General features: G+C 38.1%; 1 protein-coding gene across 1 annotated transcript in view; it reads right to left on the bottom strand.

The window, feature by feature from the left end:
• Nucleotides 1-14,983, bottom strand: part of LOC130105585 (CUGBP Elav-like family member 5) — a 198,809-nt gene that overhangs the window by 46,224 nt on the left and 137,602 nt on the right. The window lies entirely within an intron of this gene.

Below are 14,983 nucleotides of genomic sequence, written 5' to 3'. Positions count from 1 at the left end.
CGTCAAGCACTATGCAAGGCTAAAACCTGCACACACACACACACACACACACACACACACTTTATGGTCCTGATGGAAACAGTAAAGGCTGCACATCCTTCACTAACCTCTCCTCTGGGATGTGTTACAACTGTGAAGCTTTCACTTAGCTTTAACAAACAAAATATACAGTGTGGGGTAGTAACTGATTACATGTAATCTGAATTACATAATCAGATTCCAAAAATTAAGAACTTGTAGTATATTATATCATGTTTTAACTAAAAATGTTTGTCATGTAAAATGTAATCAGTCACTGACTACATGTTGTAAGTAATCTCTCTCTCTCTCTCTCTCTCTCTCTCTCTCTCTCTCTCTCTCTCTCTCTCTCTCTCTCTCTCTCTCTCTCTCTCTCTCTCTCTCTCTCTCTCTCTCTCTCTCTCTCTCTCTCTCTCTCTCTCTCTCTCTCTCTCTCTCTACATATGCATATATTTAGATATAATTCATTTTGAGTGTATTATGAGATTCGGGCCAGTCACCAATCTCAAATTCTCATTGGTCAGTGGATGTCAGATGTCTCAAATCCTGGTTTGTCCTTGCCACGCACCATCCCAATTGAAGTCAATGTATTTGCAGTTCTGTGATACGTGCCCTGAGTTTTAGTCTAGTTGTCGATGCACTGCTTGTGTTAGCAATAAAAATAAACACACACCAACACAGCATGTATAAAACAACAGACTCTCGGCACTGAGACACTCATACATACAAACATCTCACAGCGACACACGCGCTTCTACCATCCAAACACACATTCTCTCGCTGTTTACCCTTGAATCCAAGTTATTGCCTCATCTCTGTGTGTGTGTGTGTGTGTGTGTGTGTGTGTGTGGGGGGGGGGGGGGGGGTTCAGTGCTTTGCAGGCAGTAAGTCTTTGAGATCTTTCTCTCTCCATCTTTCTGAGCTGCCGGTTGCAGACTATTGCATTTGAGTTGCAGTGCTGCGGATCTCTGACCTGTAGCCTTTAATGAGAGAAACAACCTCATCCACACACACACACACACACACACACACACACACACACACACACACACACACACACACACACACCCCGCCTGAATCCAGGCAATACACAGAAATTCTACTTGGTTCACTGACGCTGGCGTTCTCTAGAAATACACCCATAGGAAAGAGAAACCACAGTGAGATCTGTTGGATTAAAACTAATGTTTGGTTGGATTAAAACGAACCCTGGTGCGATTCCTCTGTTAGTTCTTTTGAATAAACGCTGTGTGAACGCTGTCATCTGAACCCTGGTGACACCAAACAAGCTGAAAAGATGAGTCTCGATCCGCTTCCAAACTAACTCTGGTGCGTTTCGAATGATATATGAACGCAACACGGACCAAAGACATGTAAACGAACCAAAAACAGGACATGATGTCACAAGATGCAACCCTAAGAAGGACAGATTGCTCAAGCAAACCTGTTTTTTCTCTTCATAGTCGTGATGTTGCTCATCACAGTTCAGTTCAGGCGTCTGAACCGCGTCTCCTCACAGCAGATCTTGGTGTGTGTGACGGAGGGATTCCTGACGCTGTTTTGACTCCTTCACACATTTATAAGCTCTTCAGGAGTTCTCAGCTGGTCAGAATACCATCATATGCAGCTACACACACACACACACACACACACACACACACACACACACACACACACACACACACACACACACACACACACACACACACACACACACACACACACACACACACACACACACACACACACACACACACACAGCGAGCGCATTTAGCCCAGAACACAGCATTGTTTTGGATGTTCGGTAAGTTCCATCGCAAAAAATACATCATAAAAGCCGACCAATCAGAACCTCTATAGAGTCTTTAGGTTTGGTATCTTTAGGTTCAGTGTTAAAATGCCAATGTGAACGCTAAGCGGACCAGGACTAATATTTTTTATTTTTTGGTCAGGACCAAACGAACTACAAGTGTGAACACACTCTTATTATCACAATTAGAAATAAATGGAGAATAACTGGACATGTTTGCTCAAGTCTCCTGTTTCTCAGACGTTTCTCTTGAGAAAACCCCCAGTAATCTCACATATTATGTGATAATATGTAAGATTACATACATTAGATAATATGTGATAATAAACATACTATGTTTCTGAGAAAATTTAAAAAAAATGTCTCTCACTGTTATTTTAGAGTTTTTTATATTGTATTTATTTACTAATATTTTGAATTTGCTTTTATTTTTTATATTTTCAGTGTTTTATAGTTTTTCATTTTGTAATGTGCTTTTGTTATTTTTATTCATGTCTTTTAAATATTTCTTTAGTTTATTTTTATTTCAGTTTTAGTCATTTTAGTTAAACTTGCAGTATTTTATTTCAGTTAGTTGCCAATGCAACATTTCTAATGTTCACTCTTTTTTTATATAATATTTATATTTACTAGCAGTGTAACGATACCCTCATGTCACGATTCGATACATATCACGATACTGAACTCACGATATGATATATTGCGATTCATCCAAGACATATGATAAAAGGTTAACAAAAAATGTACAGTTGATTAAAATGCTAAATTTTATATTACTGTTGTAAATTAATAGGCTCATTATTTTAGATGAATATGCTTGCACTCTGTCACTGACTAGATATATTTAAAATAAATGTAGGCCACTTTTTACTGGTAACATCAGACATTTGGCATTATCAGGACACAAATATTCCCCCATTGAATTATTATACATTATTTTCAACATTAGTAGTTTAATGTAGTAAAGACACTAAAACTCTAAACGTGAATTTTTTCTCACACGGTACTTTTTATTTTGGGTGAATTAATCACATTTTGTCATTATCCACGACACATATTGTTGCATTATTGTATTGCGATATTTTTTGTGACACAATATATTGTTACACCCCTAATATTTACCGATTATAATTTTAATTCAGCTTTATTTCAATTACAGAAAACAATTTTTAATATCTTAGTTAACAATAACAACAGTGGCTCAGGGATCTCAAAATAAACTCAAACATGTCACATCAAATGATCTGAACTGCTCCACATTCATTTTATAGCTCTATATACTCTTACTGACCTATAATATTAAGTTTAATGAAACATAACTGAGATCTCCATTAACCGAAGAGCGCAATTCCAGCACTAGTAATGGAGCCAAATGGAATTGAACAACTCCTAAACACTTTCAACTAAAGCTAATCCTGCCTCCTCTCCTTGAGATGCTCAAACACACAGCATTGTTTTGTAAGCACCAGAGTCACAGTGTGGGAAATCAACCTTACTTTAAAAGATGTCTCTGCAGAAACAAGTATTTTAACATCGAATCTCTCGAGCCACCTGTGAGCAATAAAAAGCTTCTCTCGGGAACTGTCACTTTGATTGACAGACAGACTCAATTGCTGATGATGCAGATAAATTACCTTATCCGTCAATAAACGCACACTACAGAGACACCGTATTTACAATTTATATTAGACCGCTGAAGCGTCTCTCTCGCTCTCTCGTGCCAGATCCTGCTGGCCACAATTCTAATTATCCGCACAGACCCGTTCATTTGCTTCTCATTAGCATGTTGAATATTCATGAGTCTAATCTGTTAGCCCCTCCCTCCCAGGGGTCCGTGGCAATCTACACACACCAGCTCTGCTCCGAAGCCATAGCGATCTGCATTACACACGTGTACACGGCTCCTCAAGAGGAAGCGACTGATTTGATGTCTATGTTGTCATCGTTCATCAGCTGGAAAAATAAAATCGTTCTGAATGTGATTCTGATGATATTGTTTCCCTGTGCAGTTGTGGTGCGGACTGTACTAGTCTTTTATATTTAGAAGGATTTTTGGAACTACCGATATAGATAAAGTTGTTAGCTGAGATAGCTGAAATACAATAAGTTTACGTTTTTTTATATTTTATGTCAGGTAACGTTTATTTTATTTCAAGTAACAATTTTTTTTTCCGCATTTTCAAAAAACATGTCTCATTTTCATTTAGTTTAACTTCATTTACTAAAATAACAAAAACTATACAGAACAAATGAGAAAAACTAAATCAACAAAATTAAAATGGAAAATATAAGAACTCAAAAAAATTGGTCAAAATATCAATAAAAACTATAATAGTATCGTGATAGGAAGGTGATGACCAACCTTTATGTAACATTTACTCTAAAGAGGTTTTCTAGCATTGAAAATAAGATTTCTTTTTATTTCTTTGGAGTATGTGCATTAATGTGTGAGGAAAAACCCATTGTTCTTTGAGAGAAAGGGCATCAGAGGAATGAGAACGGAGAAGCGGGAGAGGCTGAAGGGACATGAGAAAAAGTGGGAAAGGGAAGGAGAGATGATGCAAGGATGAGTTAAACGTGTGCAGTCCTGAGCTGTGCTTCTTTGTGCCGGAGGGAACTTTAATGTTCAAGACCTCTTCAGCAATAAAGGACACACACACACGCACACATGCACACACACACACACACACACACACGCACGCGCACACACACGCGCACACACACGTTTAAAACGAGCCATTGGGGTTTGGAGTAAAAATGGGAAGCATTGTGTGCGGACATCGTCTGAAGGATGAGTTTATAACATAAGTGAATAACATCTGGAGCTATTGTTGGCTTCCACCATCTAGACCCCAAAAAGAAGTGAACGCAAACAATTCTACTTAAAGTCGGCATGAAAAAGTAGTTGCGTACAGTCTTTTCTTCTCTATTGTGACGGATATCCAAATGAAACGGCTTCTCGAACATGAACAAATGTGGGCGGGGCTTGATTTTGTCATTGGGGAATTGATTGGATGGTTGTGGTTTGCTATTGGTGGATCTCATGTGAGTGACAGGTTGCCCCGCCCTCATGCCAGTAAACACATCATCAGAGAAGAGAAGAGATGAAGGAGGTGGAGTTATTTTGGGTAAAGATTACGAGGCACATTTAAAAGAATATAATGAAGTGCCTGGATAAATCATAATAAATTCTGTAATTTTTCATAAAAAAAACAATCATTGTCCATTTTGATTTCATGGTGACTTTAAGCATGCTTGAAGTGCATTATGAAATGTGCAAGTACATAAATGCATTCTCAGTGCTGCCAAAAGTGGCACTAAAATGAAGAGAATCTTGCAGAGCAATCTAGTTCAAATTAACGATGAACTGTATGCTTTTGTGAAGTATGTTTTTAGCATTAGCTATTCATACATACAGTCTCATCTCTCGAAAATCCCATTTCAGCAAATCTGAAACGCTCAAAATTATGGAAGCCTGTTTCCGCCACAGAATAAAACATAAAAAAGGTAAATTTTACGACTTTTAATCTCACAATTCAGATTTTTTTTCTCGCAATTGCGAGTTTAAATCTCACAATTCATTTGTTCTCAGAATTGCATGATATAAACACGCAATTGCGAGTTATAAAGTCAAAATTGTGTGATAAAAACGCGCAATTGCGAGTTATAAAGTCAGAATTGTGTGATTAAAAACACAATTGTGAGTTATAAAGTCAGAATTGTGTGATATAAACTCACAATTGCGAGTTATAAAGTCAGAATTGTGTGATATAAACTCACAATTGCGTTATAAAGTCAGAATTGTGTGATATATACTCACAATTGTGAGTTATAAAGTCAGAATTGTGTGATATAAACTCAAAATTGTTATAAAGTCAGAATTGCTTGAAATAAAGTTGCAATTGCGAGTTATAAAGTCAGAATTGTGTGATATAAACTCACAGTTGCGTGTTAAAGTCAGAATTCTGTGATATAAACTCACAATTGCGTTATAAAGTCAAAATTGTGTGATATATACTCACAATTGTGAGATATAAAGTCAGAATTGTGTGATATAAATCACAATTGCGAGTTATAAAGTCAGAATTGTGTGATATAAACTCAAAGTTGTGTTATAAAGTCAGAATTGCTTGAAATGAAGTTGCAATTGCGTTATAAAGTCAGAATTGTGTGATATAAACTCGCAATTGTGAGAAAAATAGTCTGAGTTGTGAGATAAAAAGTTTTAAATTGTTTAATTCCGTGGCGAAAACAAGCTTCCATACAAGATGACTGACAAGCTGAGAACAACTCTTTGATTGGCTGAACAATAGTGTGTGTCGTAGGGCTGTCACACACACAGCTGTGAGATCTCAGGACACTTATTTCACTGATATCTGTGGGACGTTTTCATGCTGTTCTGTGAAAATATTGCTTTCGGCACATTTGAATAATATCTGCAGGATTTCACACACGTATTCGCACAGTGTTTGGCTCAGTATGTAATCTCGGTCTGCCTCAGACTGACAGAAAACTCGCCGCAGATCAAATAAATGCCTTTATTAATAAATCAGGAGACATTAGAGTCTGTCAAACAGCGTTTGATGATGACAGAGCAGCGGACAGACTCCAGCGAAACGCTCGGACACTTCATCCCTCTGTTCCTCGTCTATAAAGCATTTCCCTGTGACATCACATCAGATGCTACCAGATGAGCGGCAAAAGAATGAGATTTGTGTATTTTGAAGTGAAAGCAAAAGACATTTTAAATGTTACAAAAGATTTCTATTTCTAATAAATGCTGTTCATTTGAACTTTCTATTCATCAAAGAATCATGAGCAAAAATGCATCAAGGTTTCACAGAACTGTTTTCAACATTGATAATAATCAGAAATGTTTCTTGCAGCAAATCATCATATTAGATTGATTTCTGAAGGATCATGTGACACTGAAGCCTGGAGAAATGATGCTGAAAATTCAACTCTGATCCCAGGAATAAATATTTTCACATAGAAAACATATTCTGAATTGTAATAATGTTTCACAATATTACTATATATATCATGTATGTGTGTCTGACAAACCTGTATAGAATATTTGCTCAAAACTCATCTGTATATCATCTTTGACCGCACATCAACAACTCCGTGATGGACTCCTACAGAAATATATGAGCTGCCCTTTTCACCCTAATCTTAACAGACAGCAGGAGCGACACACACTCCTCACAGCTGCGACACACACTCCTCACAGCTGCGGATCCGGGACAGTCCGACCGGCAGGTGGAGCGCTACAAATCTGCAGAACAGCATGATTTCAAACTTTAAAGTCTTTACTGTTCTCGACTGAGACGGGAGTATGAACCTGCTCTTCACACAGAAATCAAACCGGCTCGTGAGTGTGTTTGTGTGCAGACAAAGAAACTCGGCGAGGAGAAAAGTCAGCGTTTTACATGAGAGGAACAAGACGGCGGATTTCATGCATGGAGTTTAAATTGTGAATCTTAAACCTCGAGTCCAAACTCTGATCAAAACCACAAAACATAAATCACTCATGAAACTTCAGTCAAACATAAACTGGCGTAAAATGAGTGCAAAATTGGATGGAAGTGTTTTCTTAAAATCTCCAATCTTCAACATTGTTGTTTATGCGGGCTGACCTTGAATTCGGCCTGCGTATCGTTTCATACCTCAATCTCCTTCAGTGTTACCTGGAAAAATAAGCTAGTCAACTTTCAGAGGTATATCAAAGTCATATTTCAGAGAAAAGTGTAAGTTAAACTTAAATTAAATTAAAGCTAAATAAAATGTAAAACATATAAAAATGACAAAAGTACATAAAATTACTAAACACTTAAAGGGATAGTTCACCCAAAAATGTAAACTCTGTCAGTAATTACTCTCCCTCATGTTGTTCAACCCCGTAAGACTTTCGTTCATCTTCGGAACACAAATTAAGATATTTTTGATTAAATCTGAGAGCTGGATCACTCCTCCAGAGGCTTCTTAAGGGATCGAAACTGACCGGCCCAGAAAAGTTATTAAAGACGTCGTTACAATAGTCCAAGTGACTACAGTGGCTCAATCTTAAGTTTATCAAGCGATGAGAATACTTTTTGTGCGCAAAAAAACAAACAAAAATAACGACTTTATTCAACTATTCATTTCCTTCTCTGTTGGTCTCGAGATTTCATGTAGTGTAACAGCGCAAAGCTTCTAGGTTGTACGCCACGCATCACACACATGACCAGCGTCGGCCAATAGTGAGCCTGCGTGTGACGTGCAACACAGAAGCTTTGCGTAGTTTCACTACATGAAATATCACGGCCGTACAGAGAAGGAAATGAATAGTTGAATAAAGTTGTTATTTTTGTTTGTTTTTTGCGCACAAGACTATTTTAACGATGTCTTTCATAACTTTTGGGCCGGCAAGTTTCAATCCCTTAGAAGCCTCTGGAGGAGTGATCCAGCTCTCAGATTTAATCAAAAATATCTTAATTTGTGTTCTGAAGATGAACGAAAGTCTTACGGGGTTGAACAACATGAGGGAGAGTAATTACTGACAGAGTTTACATTTTTGGGTGAACTAACCCTTTAAACTACATTTTAAATGTACATTTTAAAACTGAAATAAAAAAAATAAAAGCTAATTCAAAACATTAATAAATACTATAAATAATACTCAAATGCTTGCTAGTAATCGGTACTAGCAAGTATACAAATAATGCTGACAGTTTAACATATCTTTGCTGTTGTTGTTTTAGCTGTTTACTTGTCTCGAAAAATTAACTTCAAAAAGCCGTAAGCAAAGATTACTACAGTGAGTAACACTTGAAGGCTTCTTATAATTGCTTTCAATAAATTTGTTAATATTTATATTGAAACTATATATTAGTTTTGCTGTGGTACACTGCAAAAAATGCTTTTCTTACTTAGTATTTTTTGTCTTGTTTCCAGTCGAAATATCAAAAAATTCTTAAATCAAGATGCATTTACTAAAGTAATAAAATGCCATAAGATATTAAGTCTTGTTTTCCAGGGGAATGAAAATGAAGTGAGTTTTTGCTTAAAACAAGCAAAATTATCTGCCAATGGGATAAAAAAATGTTTTGTTTCTGTTTGAATTAAGATTATTTTTCTTACCCCATTGGCAGATAATTTTGCTGATATTCACTGATGTTCTTCTGATATTGCTATGAACCACTGAAATGTCAGCATCATGTCAACCCTGGAAGACGTGTGAGTTTTGAGAAAGGAGTGCGTGTCCTAGAAACTAGAAACAGAATGGCAAATGTTGTGACGCACCTGTAATGCTGTCATTTCAGACCCGAGGAGGATCAAATATTCATCCTAGCAGAGGAATCTATCCGAGATCTCTCTAAAACAAGATCAGCTCAATCTCTCGTCCCCAGCTGAGCCCGACACACACACTCACACTCACTCCCATCTCAGATGGCCTGCTGGGAAGGTCCCGCTCAGAGCTGGAGTGTAATTATACTATATCAAACCATCCGCTCCCTGGGAATAGGGGGAGCTTGTGGTGACAATACAACTATAATACACACACTTTTACAGGAGATTCCATAAGGAATTTCCAGTTGTTATTGTGTTCAAATGACAGAAAATGGAAATAGCTATAGCTGCCCCAATATGGTAATACATTTTTATAACAATACTGTATAAATAATCTTGTTTGTTTGATTGCTGTAAATTCTGTGCACACAAATTTAACACGCTCACACATACATAAAGCCATCATCGTGGTCAAGATATACATGTTTTTTTCGCGCATGTAGGGCCCTATGAAATCCGTTTTATTTTTTCCCAAATTCCGTTTTATTTTTCCCAAATTCCGTTTTTTTCCGTTTTAATTTTTGGGAATTCATTTTTTTTACCCTTTACTGTTATTTTAGTCATAAAAAGAGTGTGCTTTTAAAGTTAATGATTAAAATGTATACAAATAAAATAGGAATGACCTTAAATTACAGACATTTACTCAGTAGCCTTTTCAGGACAAATACTGCGTGATGCAACATGACACTGCACTCTTCAAGTAACAACAAAATATGGTTATGAGCTTTAAACTGTCCAGTAAAATAAATTATATTAGATTAAACAAAAGTCACACTCTGTCTCTCTCTCGCCCAGTGTCGCTCGCAGAGTTCGCTTCGCTTTTGTCCAGTCCGGCGCCGCGGCTCATAAGCCATGTTTCCATTCACTTGTCAATCGAATTATCTGAAGTTCGGTAAAAAACCTCATGCGAATAAAGCTGGTGAAAGTGTGTTTCCATCAAACGGCTTTAAAGCGGATAAAAACTTGTGTGTAATGACGTCACATGCTGTTTTGCGATCAAATTGGTATATCGAATTGATTTGAGACATGTTAAGGTGTTTCCATTCATTTTCTCACCGAATTGCACAACATTCAAGCCAACATTTGCGAACAAAGTTTTGCTAGGCAAAATGGATCGCACCATAATAACGTTTCCATCCGCGTTTATCGCATAAGCCGTATATCGATCAAGATAAAATCCGATGAGACCGATAGTATTTCATTTGAGTCGATATTCATGTAATTCAAATATTCATTAAAATATAACAATGCAACATGTAACGATAAAGTTGGCAGTGGCTTCATAAATTAATTAAAAACATTAAAAAACAGAGTACATCTGATGCCAATTTATTTGTTCTTCATTTTCTAGAACAAGAGTTTAAGAACCTTACTGTATTTTTGTGTAATTAATTAAGAGAAAGTACTCCGCCATCTTTCTCCGACGAAAGTGACTTGAACGCGCCTGCTGTCGTAAACACGACTTCCCACGTCGTACGTACGAACTTCCCAGGAGGACTTGAACGCACGATTATAGCGTCGAGTTTCTTAACTTTTTCGCCGAGGAAAGCAGAGCCGTGGAGAGCCGCTTCGCCATGCTTTCATTGTTTTGATGCCGTCATTGGAGCTGAAATGACGGGAGGGATTGTGTCGCCCAGATTTGCTTCCCCCGGTCTGCATTTTCACCAGACATACGTTCTTCTCCCACACAAAAACAGAATTTCAATCCAAATATGTAAAATTCCACGAAATTCCGCGTTAACACTAGATTCCGCGTTAACACTAGATTCCGCGTTAATTTGCCAATTCCGTAATTCCGTCCGCGATTCCGTGATCGCGGAAATCATAGGACCCTACGCATGTCATGTGCAGGGCTCTGTAACTTCTGCATGTCCGTTATTGGAGTCCACCGGAACATGACTGGACCGGGGGAGACCCCCGCCTCCACTACCTCACACTGGGTCCTGCCACATGATTGGGAAGGCCCTGATTTTTCAGAAACGCTTTTTGTTATACTGGTTGAAACTCTCTTAACATCCTGATATCAATCAACAATGGAAGTTGCCTAAATATTTTAAAACTGTATATATCTTCTGTGGAAGTCTCGGGATCAAACTTTTTTCATCCAATCATTGCATTCGGTCCGAACGCAATGATACGATGTCCAACCTGGCTGTCAACATACTGTATGTATTTATACTTCCATGCACCTGCTCTCTCACACAGTTCATCAGCGTGATCCATGAGGCTATGCAGAGTTGTAGACAAACAGTCACCGAGCGCCACAAACAAACATCAGCACCTTTTACAGTTCCTCCTGAACCAAAACAATGAGCTTATGCTGCGTCCACTCACCATGTCTTAACCGTAATAACGAGATGGCAACCCGTGACGTTCTACCCGGAGCTGTTCACGTCCTCAGACTTGGATTTATGCTTTTCTATTGCAACACTATCAACGCTGAAATGAATCTGCAGCAGTCAGGTGGTACAGGTCAGCACTCTTTAAGTTGTTTATGTTCATTATTATTGTAATGTTATGTGCCATGAGGCATGAGGTAGTTTAACGCCGTCTCTCGTGACTCTTTTGTTCGCTTTCTGCTGTACGTGTTCATGTGTTTAATTAAGAGTAGGCGTTGCTTTGGAGGCGCTCTGAAGAGGGGTGGGATCTCACGCTTTAAAAGCTAGTTCGCTATTGCTAGCCTCTCAGAAATTGCATACCCTATTTTTAACTTCAGTGCAGACATTAAACATGCAAAAATATGACATGAGTGACACAACAAAAATATCTATCTAAAAGGTCAAAAAACTGACGGCAAGGTTAATAAGGGCCTAATACAATTTCTTATGAAAGATACTACCAAATCATGCAAGACATGAAAATAACCCCTGCTTATGAAATCCTTCAAAATGAGATCTATAGATATCCAAGGCCTTCCAAACACCATCAAAAGAAGGTTAAAATGAAAAAAGAAATTGTGCAACTCAAAAAAGTGTGAGAGTGAATTATAAATGCCTTGCATGGTGCACTCAATTTAGATACTTTGCATCTGCTTAGTATTACAGCAAAACTGAAATTTGAGCATTTAACAGGTTTCATAAGCATCAATGTGCACGACGTGGAGTCTTTTATGGATGTGCACTGACAGATGTGCAGTGTGCTGACACCTGGTCTCTAAACGCAGACCTCTCTGAGTCGAGATGTGAATTCCACCGAGAGCCCAGCGCTGCTTTAACATGAATGAACTCACACTCGAGTCAAAGAGACAGAGCGGACGGGCTCTCCCATCCATCATCGTCATGACAATCTGACAACAGGCCTTATGAGGGACCAGAGATGCTCATGGACGCGGCGGACACACACATGCGCTCCAGGAAAAGCAATAGAGGCTTGTAATGAATCTGTGCGGAAGGGAAATATGGAGAGAAAATGAATTCATTTGTTCATATTATCATTAACTGACATGTGCTGTGATAGGAATCACTACGTATTCAAACACACAAACACACACACACACACACGCGCGCGAGTGTACAAGGCTGTCTGGACATGTCAACACAGTGGAATGTATACAGATATTGAGAGTGAATCTATTGACACTTAAAATAGACACTTGTCTATTCTATAACATCGTCCTCCATCTTCATCTGCGTTTCACAATCATTCATCAGATGGTTTGTCAAAATAAAAGACTTTCATTTTCTGCTTCTCTCTGTGTGTGTGTGTGTGTGTGTGTGTTGCACTGCACCACATCAGTCCAGCTGCCAAGCCACAAAAAGCCACACCAAAGAACACCTTTAAACTGTAAATTGCCTCTGTATTTTATAGGTGATGATTATAGAGAAAGGTCTTAATATAAATATAAATGCAAATAAAAAAATAATGGAACGGTTCCCCTTGACTAAAAATGTGAAAAATAAAATTATTTATTATTCATTCCAAAAAATAAATGATTATTTTATTATAAAATATAAATTATAAAAATTACTGTCATTATTTGCGTTCATGTTATTTCAAATCCATATACAAAAGATTAATAATTAAAGTAAATAATGACAGAATTTCTATTTCTGAGTGAACTATTCGTTTAATGAACTTTAAAGTCAGCATGAAACAGAAGTTCGCTAGTCCTTTCTTGCTTATTGTGACGAATATCAGAGTGAAACGGCTTCTGGAACAAGAAGAAATGTAGGGCGGGGCTTGATTTGATCCATGTGGAATTGTTTGGATGTTTGTGGTTTCCTATTGGTGGATCTCATGTGATTGACAGGTTGCCCCGCCCTCGTAAACGCATCATCACAGAAGAGAAGAAAAGTTGCTGCAAGAGGGAAGGGAAGTTATTTTTGATGAAAGATTACAAGGGCACATGATTTAAAAAAAAATAAAAAATGATGTGCGCGAATAAATCATTTATGATTTATAATATCTAATACTCCATCAGTGATTGGTTTCTCGGTGTGCAGTTCAGATATAGGCATTTGCCTCCAGCTCTTTTCTCCGAGGTGTAATGAATCCAAGAATAGGATGGACACTGAAAGCTATAATGTTTAAATGGTTCCATCTCCAAACATTTCTTTCCTATTAAAGGACTCGAGTGAATCTCACACACACAGAGGACTGAAACTGCTCATTTACCAAAGCATCTCCCAGTGTCCCCATCTCAAACTAACAACATGACAAACAACCAGAGGGACCAGAGATCTTTCTAAAACACACTTTATTCAGTAGAAGACAGCTATATAAGGTCAGGCCTGCCAGTAGCACAGATGCATGCAGCACACAAAAACGACCAGAGCTTTCTTAAAATAAGATGCTCCAATATGCACACTGCAAAATGGATATTTCATAAGAATGCGCAGATACCTTTAAATGGCCATGAAGGAAGAAACATACTTTTGGCAGCAGAATGGTGCAGTTACAGCATCTACCAGCAGGGGATAACTGGACCATGCAAACCTGACAAACACTGAACACTTGAGGAAAGGTTTTTCATGTCTACGTGTTCTTGTTTTTGTTCTTAGTCCGGAATAAACTACATGGTGGGCATGACTTTGATGAAAGCCAAAAGTGGTTTTGAGGGACTACATGGCACTTTCCAGTCTAAATGGACAGTTATTGATCAGAACCAGCAATCATGGCCTAGATTTGGTCAAAAGTCTGGCCTTGATGCTTCTGCTAAGGGAGGTTCTTTTGTCAACATCAAACCATCAAAGTGTCAGTGTTGTGTTGATCTCTGAATGGCTTTTTGCTTTGGCACTTTGTGTCTTTGTCTTTCTCCTTCAGAAACCCTCACTGTCCAGCCGAACGGCTCCCTTCACAGACGTAAATCCGGCCGTCTCCCTGCCCTTCACGCTCCTCGCTGGCCGGATCAATGAGCGCTTACATCTTCCATTTATCTCAGGAAACACTCACACTTAGCCAACACGCAGCCTGTAACAACCCCAATTACCCCTGCTGGATGTAAGGGGGTCTGTGGTAACTGTTTAACATGCAAAAGGGTGACAGAAGCTTGTTTAATGAAGTCCTCTTATGACCCAGTGTGTTGTTAAAATACTCATTTGATTATAGAGAGCCACTGTATATAATGAGAAACATTTGCCTTATGTTTGTACCGCTTAATTAGCATTTTTAAAATCAGGATTGGGAGATTGGTGTAAATGAAAGGAATATTCTGGGACATTTTCCCCCTTAATGTCTATTGACAACATCTGTGGCATGCTGATGATTACCAGACATTCATTTCAAACCTGTCCCTCAGTTTGTATAAACAGAATAGAAAATGTATTTACAGTAAAACACTTTCAATGGAAGCCTAATTTAAAAAAAAGAAAGACATTTAAAAGG

Source organism: Rhinichthys klamathensis, unplaced genomic scaffold, assembly GCF_029890125.1.
Source record: "Rhinichthys klamathensis goyatoka isolate OS25496 unplaced genomic scaffold, OSU_Roscu_1.1 h1tg000323l_1, whole genome shotgun sequence".
In the NCBI taxonomy this organism is placed as follows: domain Eukaryota; kingdom Metazoa; phylum Chordata; class Actinopteri; order Cypriniformes; family Leuciscidae; genus Rhinichthys; species Rhinichthys klamathensis.
The sequence above is the reverse complement of the archived record's forward strand: the minus strand, read 5'-3'. Positions and strand labels throughout refer to the sequence as shown.